The sequence below is a fragment of the Galeopterus variegatus genome, unplaced genomic scaffold (assembly GCF_000696425.1).
Source record: "Galeopterus variegatus unplaced genomic scaffold, G_variegatus-3.0.2 Scaffold1736, whole genome shotgun sequence".
Classification (NCBI taxonomy): Eukaryota; Metazoa; Chordata; class Mammalia; order Dermoptera; family Cynocephalidae; genus Galeopterus; species Galeopterus variegatus.
The window spans coordinates 276,642-294,109 of NW_007727847.1; the positions used below are offsets into that span (position 1 = coordinate 276,642).

General features: G+C 36.4%; 1 protein-coding gene across 1 annotated transcript in view; it reads right to left on the minus strand.

The window, feature by feature from the left end:
• The window catches only part of SMAD2 (SMAD family member 2), an 85,648-nt gene extending 68,246 nt beyond the window's left edge, over positions 1-17,402 (minus strand). Inside the window, exon 1 of the mRNA XM_008578659.1 lies at positions 17,220-17,402. The gene's annotated coding sequence lies outside the window, so the exon portion shown is untranslated. The remainder of the gene's footprint in view (positions 1-17,219) is intronic.
• Between the last annotated feature and the right edge of the window lie 66 nt (positions 17,403-17,468).

Here is a 17,468-nt window from a genome sequence, read left to right on the forward strand (position 1 = left end):
TCCCTCACATATCAAATCCCTATTAAATAAAGGTCTCATCGTGGGCTTTCTCGCCTGTTCACACATAACATCAATATCACAGAATTAGAATTGCTATTTACTTTCTAGTTAGTCCTGATATTTGCTAGGGTGAGCCACCCTCCTTATTTTTCAAATTTCTGTTAGCTGTTGGTTATTTTAAGTTTAGCATGTCAAGTTCCACAAAAAACCAGCCTGGCCAGTTAGTTCAGTTGGTTAGAGTGCAGCTTTATAACACCAAGTTCATGGGTTCAGATGCCCGTACCAGCCAGCCACCAAAAAAAAAAAGACAAGTTCCACAAAAACCCTGTAGGATTTTGATTGGAAATACAACGAGTTATTATTAATTTGTGGAGAACTAACATATGTATGATATTAAGTGTTCCTATTATGAAAATGGGATGTTTCTATTTATTTTGGACTTTCTCCATAAAGGACTCACACATCTTGTTAAATTTACTTATTCCTCCAGATATCTTGATTTTTTATTGTGAATGGGATGTTTATTTTAAAAATTATATATTTCAATCGTACAAACAAAAAAAATATTATATCAAACACTTGTGTACCTTCCATCCCGCTGTCAAATCTTAGCATTTTGCTGTATTTGATCAGATATAAGAAATAAGACATGATGTACACTGCTGAAGTCCACTATGTACACCTTTCTGATCTTATTTCCCTCCCTCTTGCTTCTCAGAGATAATCACTATCCTGAATTTCCTCCATGATCACTTAACAGCTTTGCTACATTATATCCATACAACTTTGTATATTTTATAAATTTATATGAAAGTTTAATGTTCATATCAAATTGCTTTTTTTACTCAGTATTACAACTACCCATGTGGATACATATAAACCTAAATTCTAATTCATTTCTTTAACTGTCATATGCATTCTTCTCCTTATGATTACTTAGGTTTCCAATTTTCTACTCTTATAAGCTGCCATGAATAGTCTGGTATATATCTTCTTACACTATATGAAAGCTCTTCTATGACGGAAACTTTCAGACTTTTTAAACAAAATGTCCCACAGTGAGAAATATTTTTTACACTACAACCTAGTGTACATACAAATACATACACACACACTACACACACTCTCTATTGAGACATTTCACTATGTTGCACTTTATATCTCTAAACTGAGGGTCATGAACCATTAGTGAGCATGAAATCAATGTAGTAGATCCTGAGAAAAATATTTTAAAAAGAAAAAAATAGAAAATAGACTTTCAGTTTTTGTGACAAGTCAAATGTATTTCCCAGTCTGGGTCTGTCAAAAACAGAGAAAGAAAGCCACTGCCTTAGGACATATACCAAGGAATAGAACGGCAGTACAGTAGGACACGCACATACACAACTTTACCGTGTACTGCCAAAATGGTGTACCAATTGTCATTCCCACCAGGGAACCAAGAGTTCCTATTTTACCCAATATCACCAACATCTGACATTTTTGGTCCCTCTAATTTTGGCCATTAGGATGGGTGATACATAGAGCGTTGCTGATGTTTGCCCTTCCCTGACTACTAAGGAGTTCCAGAATATATTCACATTTAGTAATTTTTCATGATTCTATTCCTAAGAATTCACCATCTTTTTCTTAATTCACAGCAATCATTTATATTGTTTGTTTTTTGGCAGCTGCCTGGTACCAGAATCCAAACCCCTCCAACATGGTGTTAAATGTGACTTAACATTGATTGTGAGATCATTTATACCTTCTGGATACTAAGCTTTTGTCAGTTACACATGCTGCATTATTTTTACCCAATAAGTGACTTTTGATGGCCTTCTTACTACGGTATTTCACTCTAATGTGCTCAAATTTATGAATTGTTTGAAATCCTGTATGATGCATACATTTGTATCTTCTTAAAAATCCTTCCACTCACTGTGATCTTCTAAGAAAAGCCATAAAGTCTAATGTTTTGCTTTTTACCTTTGCTACCTATACCTACTTGAAATTTACTTTTTTGTACGGTGTGAAGTAGGTATCCTCCCCTCCCCAACTCAGGTAACTAAGTACACTATTGTAACTTTCCCCTACCATTTTAGGATGCCACATGTATTTCCAGGCTCTTTTTTTTCCCTTCCACTAGTCTATATCTGAGGCATATATCATCATCTCTTAATCACTAAAGTTATAGATTATATCCTGGAATCTGATAAAGTGAATTCCCTTTTACCTGCTTGGATTTTAACTGAAATGACACTGAATTTATAAATAAGTGGAGCAAAACTTACATCTTTACTGTATCTTTCATTCATAAACACAAGCATCTCTTATAATTTTAATTATATGAGTCTTAAAATTTTCTCCATTAAGGTCTCATACTTGGTTTTTTTTTTTTTTTTTTTTCCCCTATATATTTTGTAGTTTATGTTGCCATTTTAAATGGTGGCTTTTTAAACTTTGTGTTGGTACACACAAATCACTGATTCTTCACACACTTATTTTTAAAAAATCAACTTATTTGGTGAGAAACTAGTTAAACGTCACAAAGATTGATTATGATTTATAAACATGAGTATACTAATTATCCTGATTTGATCACCACTTATGGAACACATGTACTGATATTCGACTCAGTACCCCAAAACTATAATCAATTATCTTTAAAAAAAAAAAAAAATTAAAAAATCAACTTTATTGAGGCATAACTTACATACAATAAAATGTACAGATGTTAAGTATGCAGTTTGATGAATTCTGATGTTTATATCCATACAACCATCATCCCAATCAACACACAGAACATTTCCACCATCCAGAAGGTTCCTCATGTCCCTTTCAGTCACTCTACCCTCCCCATCCCAGGCAACTCCTGACTGATCTGATTTCTATAACCAAGTATTAATTTTACCTGCTCTAGAAATTCACGTGAATGGAATTATACCATATGTACTCTTCTGTGTATATTTCTTTTTACTAACATCTTTTAATAAGTTCTCCTGTATCCTTAGTTTTCTAAGAATTTTCGTCATGAACAAGTACTGAATTTTATCATATGCTTTGCTTTTCCTCCCCATAATCCCATCAAGATTAGCATATGATTTTTCTGCTTTAATGCATTAATGTGATGAATTTCATTTACAGGTTTTCTAATATTCAATCATCCTTACATTCCTAAGACAAACCCTAATTAGTCATGGTATTTTTTTGTTTTGAGTAAACGCTAACATTTTACCTACAATTTTTATTGCCATCTTCATTAGTGAAATGTGGACTATATGTTTCTCTTCTCAAAGTATCTGGTTGAGGTATCAAGATTACAGCTGCCTTGCAAAATGATTTTTTTCTGTTATTTTCAATAACATTTTGTATAGGACTGAAATTACTGAATCCTCACGTTTTGTAGTACTTGCCCACCTGGGGTTTTTACTTGGGGTTTGGTGTTTTGGGATTTTAAATTTTATTTTGGTATAGGCAGATTTCTAACTGTGAATGTGTTTTTAAATCATACTCTACTCAAGTTTATAATTTTTATGAAACCAACTTTAGTAATTTATTTTGCTAGAAATTGTCCACTTTACCTGCTTCCAAACTTAAATAAAGTATTTGTGCAGTTTTAAAATCTCAATTTGTCTGCAGTTATACCCTTTTCATTTTTAATACATTTTTAATTTCTTTTTCTCCACTCTCAACCTTGGCAAACTCAGTCTCTTCAACTAGCACCTTTGGTTTACTTGATATAACTATATGTTTTTTTTTTTAATTAACATCTGCTCTTATTTCCTTCCTTTTTCTAACTCATTACATTCTAAACTTTTTAACTCATTATATAATTAACTCATTAGTTTTTGGTTATTTATTAACAAACATTCAAGGTTCTAAATTCCCCATACAGGCAAATGCAGTTTTGTTGTATACCAGTTTTGATAGTTAGTATTTTCATGCATTATATTCTAAATATTTCCTAATTTCCACTGAATTGTTCTTCATCTTATAAATAAATATGTTTTTTAGTATATAACTGAATTTGGTATTGTTGATGCTATCCTTCTATTATGTTACTAACTTAACTGCATTGGGGTCCAAGGATGTCATTTGTAGGGTATAAATTCTTCAGAATTTGTTCAAACAAACCTGCTTTGAAGTCTAGCACAAACCAATTTTTGTAAAATTCTATGGGTACTTGAATATATCTTCTGTAATTGTTGGGTGCTTGCTAATTGTACTCCTCCAATCCTTTATAACCTTGTAATTCTTTTTTTTTTTTTTTGTCTTTTTCTGCATCCGGCAACGGATCGCAACCCTCAGTGTCGCCCCCGTACCGGACCGGAACCGGCAACGGGATCGCAACCCTCGGCGTTGCCCCCGCGCCTCGCTCAGCCAGTGAGCGGGAACCGGTCTGCATGTGGGATCCGAACCCTCGGCGGGAGCGCTGCCACGCTTCCCAAGCGGCGCACCAGTGCAGTGCGCCACCGGGCCGGCCCATAACCTTGTAATTCTTTTAATCTACCTTTTCTTAAATTACTGAGGTGTGTTAAAATTTCCTACGATTATAGATTTGTTGACTTGTAATTCTGCCAATTTTACCTTACAGATTACACCTAGTATATTTTTCCATTTCTTTACTGTTAAACTATGTCCTCATACTTTTAGGACTGTCTCTACTAATAAAAAACACGTAGTTGGATTTTTTTCCATTCTCCTTTAAACAGCAAGTTTTAACTGAAATTATGTATTGGGTTTATGAAGATATTTAAGCTTATTTTCCACCGTCTTATTTTGTGTTTTCTAATGCCTATCCATTTTCTTTGCTTCTTTTTTCTCCTTCCCTGCCTTATACAGGAATAATCAAGTTTTCTTCATTTCCACTCCCTCATCCCCATTTACTTGGAGTTATACATTTTATACATTCTATTTCAATTCCTTTGGAGGGTAACTCAAAATTTTCTTAACAAAAAACTTTAACGTATCAGTGAGTTACAGGTGAAGACAGCCTATTAACAACCATAAATAAAGGAATTAAAAAAAAAATCTCATGAGAATAAGGAGAACAAGAAAGAAGAAAACAAGGAAAATTTTGATAGCTGGGAAATGGATAAACATTAAGCGTGAACATATCACAATCTACTAACTCTAGGCTAGCTGTAGGGAAAACTGAGAAACATCCTGATTTATACACAGAATCCTCAAAAGGTTATAGAACCCACAGCACCAATCACAGTAGGAACTGAGTGTCAGGAGAAGGAAGAAGATAAGACAGGCAAGACTGAGTGAGAGTTACTTGAGAAGAAATTAGATCCTTAGATCCACTCTAAGTCTGTGATAACTGCCCATCTGCCCCAATGTTTATTTTCTGCAGAGGATAAAAAGGACTAGGAGATGGCCTGGGTACCATTAGGACAGAGGGAGTAAATGAACATGAGCACACTGTATGCTAAATTTAGCAGACTCCCAAACCCTTTTCTCCACTGGGTTCTGGCTCCCAAATACTAGAAGCCACATCTCTACCTGGTGAGTCACATCAAAAGACTCTTCTGTAGGGTACCTGACCAATCCAGAAGGAAAGATGTAGAGATACTAATATTGAGAGTTTACCAACAAACAGCCCACTCAGATCCCTCTACAGGGAAACTGAAAGGAGACAAGCCTCACCCACATGTTCAGTTTCTAATCAGCTTTTTAGACCCCTATTTCTTAATCAAGAATTACTTTATCTGAGGAAAAATGGCAAATAAAAACAAAAAAATTCAGCTTCTGGAAAACTGAGACTACACCGAGAAAGAAAACATTTTTTAAATCATCAGTATAGCCAAAGAAGAAGATATAGCAACCCTGAAACAAGCTCAGCATGCTCTAATAAGGAACATTCAAAGAATAAAAGAATAGCTCTTAGGTAGCTTGCTAAAGCTCATGACAGCAGAAATAGGAAAAAAGAAATAAAATCAATAGAAGACATGGAAGATAAAGTAGAGGAACTCTTTCAGAAAGTAGAAAAGAAAAATGGAAAACAGTAAAGAAAAGTGAAGAAAACTAGATGACCAGTTCTGGAAGTACAATGTCCAAACAGGATTTCCAGAAACACATCAGAGATATTGGAGAGTAGGGGGTCATATAAAGAAATCAAGAAAATCCCACGAACTGAAAGATGGGAGTTTCCAGATGGAAAGAGTCCATCAAGACCCCAGTACAATAGATGAAAACACAACTACATCAAGGCCTGTGGCAGTGAAACTTCAGAATGCTGAGGACAAAGGAAGAGCCTAAATTTTCCAGGGCGAAAAATAGGTCATACAGAAAAGAATCAGAATGGCTTTGGTTTTCACAACAGTAACACTGTAAATGAAGTCAACAGGGCAACGCCTTCATAATTCTGGAAAAAAACAAACAAACAAATAAAACCTTCCAACCTAGACTTCTAATACCCAGCCAGGGTAGAATAATGCCATTTTCACACATGTAACAACTCCAAATATTTACCTCCCACATTCTCTCTCAAAGAAGGTCCTGAAGGATATGTTTCATCAAAAAGAAAGAGGGCCAGCCCATGGCTCACTTGGGAGAGTGTGATGCTGACATCACCAAGTCAAGGGTTAAGATCCCCTCTTTAAAAAAAAAAAAAAAGAAAGAAAGAAAGGAGTAAAACAAGAAAGAATAGGAGATCTTAACAATGAAAGAAATCCATAATATGATAGTAAAGGGGGATCCCAGGATGACTGTGTATTAGTTATAGAAGCAACTGGTGCAAGCTGGTGCACGTTCAAAAGTGTGGAGCCAAGAATAATGCCACAATGTTATGCCCCACAGATATGTACGATCAACTATGTTCCAATAAAAAATAAATTAATTTTAAAAAAATAATGCCATGCTTCTCTCCAAAGTGAACAAATACCATAAAAGTCAATGAAAGCATCGCTTTCACTGATGAGACTCATATGGTAATAGAAAACGGATGAGAGTGAACAAGAGGGAGTAAAGACAGCCTAGTACCTCTCTTTTTACCAATATTTTAACAAGAGATTTCTGATCCCACAGATTACAATACAAAAGAAAAAATTTTTTGACTGAGTAAAAGAATTCTCATATTCATACATGTTTTTAGAGGCATGGAATTTCTTTAGACCAGTGCTGCCCAATAGCAATAGGACGCAAGCCACATATTAACTGTAAGCATTCTATTAGCCACATTTAAAAAGTAAAAATATGTGTGCATTAGTCAGTTCAGGTTGTTATAACAATGTACCATGAACTGGGAGGCTTATAATCAACAGAAATTTATTTCTCACAGTTCTGCAGGCTGGAAGTTAGGGTACCAGGAGGATTGGGTTCCAGTGAAGGCCCTCTTCTGGGCTGCAGATTGCCAAGGAAAGAGGGTGAGAGAGCTCCCTGGGTCTCTTTTATAAGGACACTAATTCCGTGCATGATGGCTCTATCCTCATGATCTAATCACCTCCCAAATGCCCCCCTCCTAATACCATCATATTAGAAGTTAGGATTTCAACATATGAATTGGCGGGGGGGGGACAAACATTCAGACCATAACACTTCATGACAAAAACACTAAAAAAATAGGAATAGAAGGGAAATTCTTCAACCTGATTAAAATTCACCTATGAAACCTATAGATAAGATCATGGTGAAAGACTGAATGTTTTCCCCAAAAGATCAGAAACAATAAAATTATATTCAATCTTTTCATTACTATTCAACATTGTACTGAAGTTTCTAGCCAGTGCAATTAGGAAAGAAAATAAAATAAAAGGCCTCCAGATTGAAAAGGAAGAAATAAAACTATATTAATCTTTTCATAATTTAATAATTTTATTTTTTAACCCAATATATCCAAAATATTATCATTTCAATATGCAATCAGCATTAAAATTATTGAGATTTTAAGTACTATTTTTTGTACTAAGTTAGAAATCTACTATGTATCTACACTTGCAGCCCATCTCAATTCAGACTGGCTATATTTCAAGGGCTCAACAGCCACATGTGGCTAGTTGCTAGCAGCTATTACACCAGACAGAGTAGCTCCAGAAAGATACACAAGAAGCTAGTAATAGTGGTCATGTTTCTGGAAAGCAGATTTGGGCAGCAGGAGGCAGTAGATGTGAGGAATACTTACTTTTCATTATTTACTATTTTCTTCCTTTTGAATTTTGTACGACGTGTATGTATTTATTACCTAGTTAAAAAATAAGTAAAGCACATTCCAAAAATAAATTACAAATGTAGATATGGCCTACTTTTAGAAATCTATCTTATAGACATATCTGCACAGGTGCAAAATGATGTATAAACAAGGTTATTTGTTGCAGCATTGTTTTTAATACCACAAGAGTGGAAATAACGTAAATGTCCATCAATAGAGGACGGATAAAATATATTCTAGACACCCATACAAAAGGGTATTATTCAACCCAAAGAAAAAGAAAAAACACTGAATATGTACTGCCATGGAATAACTTACAAGATGTACTACTAAGTGAAATACACGACCATTTGTATTAAAAGGGTGTTAAATAAAATTATAGGAGGCCACTGTATTGGACCAACTTCTTGAACTAGGTCCCAAGAAACCAGACTAAACACCAATATGGAATCACCTCTGCTAAGTTTCAGGTCACTGATGTTGTAGTCCAACCTTCAGAAAAATCAGGAGAGGGCCGGCCCGTGGCTCACTTGGGAGAGTGTGGTGCTGACAACACCAAGTCAAGGGTTAAGATTAAGATCCCCTTACCAGTCATCTTTTAAAAAAAAAGAGAAAGAGGAATCAGGAGAAAGAAATAACAGCCAATTTCCCAAACAGATTAGTTTAAATCTTCAATAGACATAATAATGAAGTTCCCTCTGCTTTAATTCTCACACAAAAGAGATAGACTGATGTTAACTAGTCAGTTATTTTTCTATTGTTCTGTTTTCCTGTCCCCACCTTACAAGGAAAGTAACTTTGAAATGAACAATCCCCCTGCCTTTTTTTTTTTTTTCTGTTTCTGCTTTCTTCAGCCTTTTTCAGTCTTTAAAATCAACCTCTTTTGCTCAGCTCATTGGAACACTTACTCTATTTTATGGAATAACGTATTGCCTGATTCTAGAATTGCAATAAAGCCAATTGAGACCTTTAAACTACTTTTGTTGTAATTTTATTCTTTGCTCACATATGCATAAAATCTCTGGAACAATACACAAAAACCTGGTAACACTACTTGCCTTTGGAAAGGCAACTGGGTGGCAAAGACAGGCTCACAAAGAGATTTTTCACTGTGTACCCTTTGCATTTTGAATTACAACATTTTATTACCTATACAAAAATTCACCATTTCACGTCTAGCTGTGTACCTCTTTTTACTTACCCTGCTTTGCCTTCCTGTGATATTGAAATCCTTCTAAAGACTAGTGTTTTTCTAGTTCCTCCATATAGGGGTTTGAGGCTTTGCCCCAATTGCCATCAATGTTTCAATGATGTGACATTTTTTTTAAGCAAACAGTTCCCAGAGTTCTGTCTCCTTTTCTCCAATAATACTACAACCTCATCCCCATATTCTGGATACTATCTCTAGTAAACTTCCTAAGACCAGCTTTTCCTTCAATGTTTCAATGATGTGACATTTTTTTTAAGCAAACAGTTCCCAGAGTTCTGTCTCCTTTTCTCCAATAATACTGCAACCTCATCCCCATATTCTGGATACTATCTCTAGTAAACTTCCTAAGACCAGCTTTTCCTTAACACTGGCCGATTTTTCTAAGTTTTCAGTATCTGGGCCCTTTCTTTCTCTGTCAAGGTCAACTATATACATAAGAGAAAACTTGTCTTATGTGTTATTCAACATTACCACGTTTGAAGTAGGAGAAATGGGCCTAATATGTGTCTCTCCTAGCAAGTGTGTTTGTGTCATTTTAAGAAATTTAGATAAAGAGTATAGTTAGTAATGGCAAACAGTGAAGAAAGTAGTATGATCACTGAGAAAAAACTATTAGGTTAAACTTGGCAGTTCATCTGGAAGGGCAGCAGGAAGCAGAATACGAGGGAAGTTTAAAAAGTTCATGGCAAAATAAAATTAAAAGATAATACAAATCTTTCCATGAACTTTTTGAAGTAACCCTATAATGAAAAAGGGTAGCAAATAACACTTTTCAAAGTTGAACTCGAGAACAAAGGAAGTGATTAAATATAGAAAGCAAATGTAGATTGTTTTTTAAGAGGCATAGAGGGAAATTTCAAGTATCTTCAAACCAGAGAAATAAAATATTCCCCAAATACCTATATGAATTTTTATTTCCAAAGAAAATCACAGTTAAATATTTCAACATAAAATACTTGAAATATGATGTTGCTGCTTCATACCGAATACCTGAGGTCCCACTGGAAATTAATATAAATACTGTATTAGATTTTTGGCAATTTATGTTCAAACATATCATACGAAGTACAGAAAAAAGCAGCATCACTTAGTGACTTAGGATTTCACAACTGTTTTAGTCAAAGAAATCATTAGTAACCAAATAGGAAGCATTTAAAAAAACCACTAAAATACATTAAAAACTAATTTTTAAAAAACAGATTTCTCAATTCTCACTATAATTATGTTCTTTCCAAAGTTGTAAGCTACTAAGAAAAGACACTGCCAACTGGAAACCTAAGTTGGCCCCATGGACAATGATGGGTAATGTGCCTTTTAAACAAAAGCAAACAAAACTTTCATGTGTTTAATTTTATGGACTGTCAGAACTGAATGTGAGAATCTGAATTTAACCCGAGAAGCAAGTCATTAGGTTCAGTTAAAAGTCTTCACTACATAGGGACTGCTGAGTAAAGAGACTACCTGTTCCTTACATAAGAATTATACTGCTTTCACCTTTAATGAGTTGTGTGGACTCCATAGTTCTATAATCAGCATGGAAACACTCAACTTAAACACTAATTTATCATTCCCAGATTATAAAAATGCAGTTATTGGGAGACTATACAGGCCCAGATTCAAATCAGCATAAATATTAAGTATTCCACTCGCCCTTCAAATTCCCAGTGTGGCTCTCCTGAACCCTCTTTTGAACAGCATCTAACACTCAAATCAAATCACAGGGGTAGTCCTCAGGCTATAAAAGTTCAATTAAAGCAAGGTCTAGAGCAGTGCTGTCCAAAAGAACTTTCTACAATGATGGAAACGTCCTTTATCTGTGCTGTCCAATATAGCAGCCATTAGCCACATATGACTACCTAAATTTAGATTACAATTAATTAAAATTAGATAAAATTTAACATTCAGTTCCTCAGTCACAGTACCCACATTTCACATGCTAAATAGCCACATATAGCTGACAGCTACCTATTAGACACTGCAGATCTACAGCAAAGATTTCTCTAAGACATTGTCCCTCAGTGGTGCTTCAAAGGCTTCCTGGGGTTAAGAATGAAAGGAAAACTGATCTGCAGGGCTTCAGCAACTGCCCATTCTCCCTCCTGCAAAAGAGAATTAGTCCTTTTTATCAGTTTTACATTTTCAGGTTCTGAAGAACAGTTCTCTTTTTAAGGCTTTCTGGTTGCTGCTGTGTGTGCAGGTATGTGTGTAATTTAAATCTGAAAAGTACTGATTTGGAGCAGAAATGGCCAATGCACAAACCTCTGGCCAAAGCTGGACCCTCATGACAGTAATAATACTTTAAAAGGAAAAGCTTAAGTGACAGGTTAACATGAACTACAACCTAACCACCTGTCCATTAAGTATTTAAAAAGTTGATCTAAACATGGAAAATTTACGTTCGCTGTCACAGGTAAAGCATCTCTAGTCAACAAAAAAGTTTCAACAGTTGATTCAAGTCAAGGGAGAAAGTTCACGAGCCCAGCTTCCATTGCACCATTTATAGGAGTTTATACTGTCAACTCTGCAAATCAGATTCACTGCCCACATTTTGAAATGAAAGATGTGATTAAGATGGACAATATTCTTAATATTTACAAGACTTTAACCATTATCTCTTTATAGAATTTTTGGAAGTAGCTGAAGCAGCATATGAAAACGTAAGTTTACTTTTTAAATGCAGGTAAATTACAAGATCACAGATTTGCTATGCTACTTCTTCAGATCAACAGTCAAAAAAAACCAAGAGACTTAAGGTAATGAACAGACGGACTTCTAGTGGTTCACCCAAGATTATTCTTCCTTATTAACTGAATACATTAAACCTGAAACTATCTCCCTACCTCCAAGAGAGGAAGAAAGGTAGGGCACTGTAGATTAATCAAGAAAATGCAGGTTTTCAGATACAAACTAGACAGGTGTATACTGAACAGACAGCAAACTAAAGTCTACAATCACTGCTCTACATTGTTGAAGCCAATGTAATCTTAGATTTTGAAACAATACAGAGCTACTGGGAAAAATTAGTGATAATTTCACAGTAAATTCACAAATTTTAACGAGAACGAATCACTGTAGGATTTCTGTTTTCTTAAGAGAACGAACCTGAAGATACATCTAAATTACCAAGCACCTGCCCTATCATCCTGGCTCAGTTACAAATAAGGGAATCCACTGAGCTAAAGGAAAATCACCACACTCTAGAATATAAGACAAGTGTGTAAATCACAGAATTACGCTAATATTTCTGGCTATCTGGCCAAACTAGAGGCAATGTCTAAATCTACATGGCTTGGCAAAATTACATTCTCCCTTCATGAAATTGCTGGATTGAAGCTAAGAGCTATCTTTGAGATGTGAATCTAAAATCAGCACTGAAGTATGTCCTAACTGAACTCATCACAATTATACCAATCTGGAGAAATGATCAAATTGATTAGTGACAACTAACTGGGCATTTTTTTTAATGAAAAAGGATGAATTACTTTTGAACTACTGCTAAAAAAAAATCTCATTTTTTTAATAGCCAAGGCTATATATTACAAGGTCATCAATAATTATTTGGTAGAGTAGATGATTTAGAAAGTAACCCTGAGGTAGAAAGGAGAATCCAAAATATATATATATATATATATCAAAGCAAGTATTGGGCAGAAGTCACATATAAGAGGCAAGAACCCCCAACAGAGAGACTGGCCAACTGTCCGTCCACACTTGCTCCATCCTGGAAATCTCTAGCATATTCTATCTCATAGTCTGAGTGAAAAGTTTTACATGACACACTACAGACTGACCAAAAAAACTTACTCTGAAGAGAAGGTGTGGCATAGGGTGCTATACCACTTAGATTGCCTTTCCTTACTAAGCAGGCTAGCATAAAGGGTTTTCAGTCTGGAAGCAAGGGTCTGAATGACAAAACAAATGAAAAACATCTTGGTTATTATAGATACTATGGATCTTTCATGAAATAAATTGTTCTCTATAGCACAATGTTCTACCCCTTTAAAAACACTGTTAATCATCCTGAATGACAGTCAAAAGTATATTATGTAGACTACTGCACTCTTAAAAAAAAACTCTCCCAAACATGTTTTAAGCTAATTGATGAACATTCATCATTACTATGCTTTCAGGTCTGGCCCTGCACTGAATAGCCCCAGACATGCTAGTCAGGCTTTGAACATTTGTTTTTGTGTCTTGTAGATTATCTCTATTATCCTCACCAGGCTGTTATCTGTTTTTTCTTAAGACAGACAGCAGGCTAACAGTTCCCCATCCTCCTACCTACTCCCAATACCCTCCTTAAACCTCCCACATTATCCATAATCTACTTGTTTATCATCTACTGTGGGTTTAGAAGCCACATAACTTTACTTGTTAGAAATATTTTAAATAAATGTCAACAGGTTCTGAAGAAGGGTCTCAAAGGCTCTCCTATACTTTAAGGTATGGACTTGAACAATTTGGCTACCCCAGGCCTTTGCTGCTTACAGTCTGCTTCTCAAATGCATTTTATAGTAGGTCAAGGATAACACTGCAGGCAAATCATAGGGATTAGAAAGAGTCCAAATAACCGAAACCCACAAGTGGAAGAGAGCAAGAGAGGAGATATTTGGGAGGACCCTTATGTCTCAGGCAATGTTCCAGGTACTTTAATCATGATCACTCAATCCTTACAGTCAGAAAACCAAACTCAGGAGTTAATTAACTTGCCCAAAATGATAACTGAGAAACCAAGTATTAGCCTAGGGCTGTCCGACTCCAAAATCCAAGGCCTTTCCACTAGGAGAGACTGGTGCCCAATCCTTATTTTTGGTTTAACTAATTGTTTTTACATTTTATTCCTGATCGTTTCACTGGAACCTAACTGATTCAAGTTTGCTATCTTTCCTTAACCAGATTCTGTAACTAAAGGGCAATGGATAATCAAAGTAAAGCCACGTTAAGTGATGTATATTTTTCAGCAACAAACATCAAACGTGTTTCTGAAAGACTGACCATTTCTTCATTTTGTACAAACTGTACAAAAATGGTGACAGGCCCTCCTGCCCACTCTCAAAATACACTGATTGTTCCCAGTTACACTCTGAGTTAACATTTCACATCTTCCCTAGTGCTGTCCTCTACAGTTGATAGAAAGCAATGCAAGCACACTTTAGGAACCGGCTCAAGTAACGAATTTACTGCATGCTCCCTCAATTTGTACATTAACATCATTTGCTTACTCTAAACATTGGGGAATGCGGCAGAGGACATGAGCAGTTTCCACTTTTCTAATTCCATTAAGGAACACAGGGGTGTACTTATTTGCTGTTACATACTTTATTGCCTAGTCCAGGGCCTGACACACAGAAAAAGCTTTTTGAACAAATGCTGCCTGTTCAATAAATACACATTATTGCTGATTAAATGCATAACCTCTCCTGAACTGGTTTTCAGTTCTCTATATTTCACATTTTCTGACATATCCTAGTAATGCTCAGAGTGGAAAACATCTTTCCTCTTACAGAAACTAAGAACCTAAAAATGGCTCTTCTATTCCCATTAAAAGTCAAGGGATCTAAAAGACATGCCCCTCTCCACCCTCGAAAAATGACTCGTCCCAAGAATATGAATAAACCTCCATCTCCACTAAATACAGCTTTTATATGCATTACAAAAACACATGTATATAATAAAACCACTTCAAACTGAGGCTTATGGAGTCCTAAACCACAAAACTAAACAAGGATATGGAAAGCTTTTAGACCTAAAAGTCAAAACTGACACTATTCACAGAATGAAAAATTCAACAGATATCTGACCAGCAGTTTATGCTGCTAAATTGAGTGTTTTTACCCCACTCAGATTTTCCCACAATGTGAAGTAAAAAGATTATAGCAAAATGATTCTAATACTTATAATATAAAAATGAAAAAGGTACGACCTCTTGCCATCTTGAAGTAGAAACAACCTTTGTTCCTATTAGAGAGAACTTATGAAATACACAAAACCATCCCCAATATTCCTACTTAAAAGTTAAAACACATACCAAGCCATGACAAGCCACAAACAAGAAATTACCCTGCACAGTTTCTTACAAGACGATTTCAGGGACCTTATAGATTGTGTAAAGAATTGACCACTTACAACCAGGTACTGATAGGTCACAACCTTGAAAAACCAAACTATTGTTGAACATCTACAATTTAAAATCACTTTAGAAGGTTTAGCTACAAAATACAAAAACCAAGCTCTTTCTAAGAGCAATTTCTTACTAACAAAAAGCCCAGAAAGGAATGCTTCCAATCATACGATGTTAATTAAACCTGGTCAACGAACTTCTTTAAACTCAATTTAATCCAACAGATTTTAACATTAAGAGTATAAGGAAGCGCTCCCTTTAGAAATGCCCAAAGATGCAAATTATTTATATTTACTACCACAGCTAAGTTTATGGCAAAAACTAAGGAACTTTAAAAATAAAATCAGTGTTGCTTTCTGAATGTAATATATACGCTTGCTAAATAACCATTTTGTGGAGGAAATTCTTTAAATATCCTGCACAGGTTTTTTTTTAAGGCAAATGAAAAAAACCCTCAAACTGATACATTTATGATATCCATTTTTACATTATTTCTCCCATTTCTGTGTTACCTTTGCTTCAATAACTCATCCGTTATTCAAACCTCATTTAACTATTTGACGTAGACCTCTCTATAAGAGGGAAACTTTTTTAAAGAGGGTCAAAAGTAGAATAATTGCAAATACATTTTTAGCATAATAGAGCAAATTAATTCTTATTAGGCTCAAGATAAACACCCTTTCTATCAGTGGTACAGGTTCAATTCAAAAGAAATCAGGAGAAAAAAATGAAAAGGAATTTTGGAAATTAATTCGCATTTCAGGAGCCATTTTTGAGAAGACGTAATTACTCCAAATAAGTTTGTCTGATCTTTTTTTCTGTATCTACTGTATTAACAATTATTTTACTTATGTCGTTTTAAAAGTTTAACACACCAAAATTTAGGATATTCCAAATTGTAACGAATAAGACATGACTGATGGAAAGTGCTACTTTCAAATTCGTCTCACCTAGAGATTTTTGTTCTAAATAAAGGTTTGATTCACAACAAACTGGTAGTATTTAGCATTTAAAGGATCGAGAAGAAGGAATAACAAAAGCAACTTAGGTTGCTTTGCTTTGGTTAAGTATCAAAAGGAAACCATAATAACGTAAGGTTAAGTAAGTAAAAGACAAAAACAGTACCAATCCCAAGGACAGTATCCCCCACAAGAGAAAAAAATAATTAAAGCTGCAATTTTGAAAACCAAGTTTGAAATACATAAAATCAATTAGCGTGCTTTCTAAAGCCGTGTGATGAAAAGTAATGGGCTCCATTCACAGAACTTTCACAAGTGAGCAAAGGATGATCTCGACAGCACGAGCCCTGTGCGTGTGTGCGCGCGAGTACACACAAGCAATTCAGAACCCGAGCCTACCACGGTTAACAAAGATTACAAGACAAAAAAAAAAGGGGGAAAGGTGGAAGCAAAGTATCACACGCTCCTAACACGGCTTCCCAACAACTCCTGAAACAAGAGCTCTAGTCTTTCGGCTTTAAAAATCAGAATCACAAACTATGGAGAGTGTCGGCCGCGGGAGGGAAGGGACGCGGGCGGCCCCCGCCCGGAGCCGGGCTGGCGGGGAGCTCCGAGATGCAGAACCCCTACCCTCCCGGCCCCCCGATCCCGCACGCCCGAGCAGGCACACCCACGTCCCCCGACCTCGCCACACCCCAACCCCCACCGTGGCCATGTGACAACGGCCCAGCGCCCCGGCCGCGGCCAAACACAAACACACCCCCAGCCCGAGGCTCACGGGCGCCCAGGCTTTACCTGCACGGAAGCACCAGGTCCCGCCCCGTCAGATGCGGGGGGTCCGGGACCTTTTGTTCCTTCCTCTTCCGATGGGATGGAGGGGGCTGGGAGGGGAAGAGGGAATGGGCGATTGTAGGCGGAACTGAAAATACTCCCAGCCGCCGTCTTCCCGCCCCGCCCCCCAGGCCCGTGCGCCGGCCGCAGGGGGAGGGTGGGGGCCGGACCGCCGCCCGCGGGGAAGAGGGGGTGGGGACGCGCGCGCCCGGC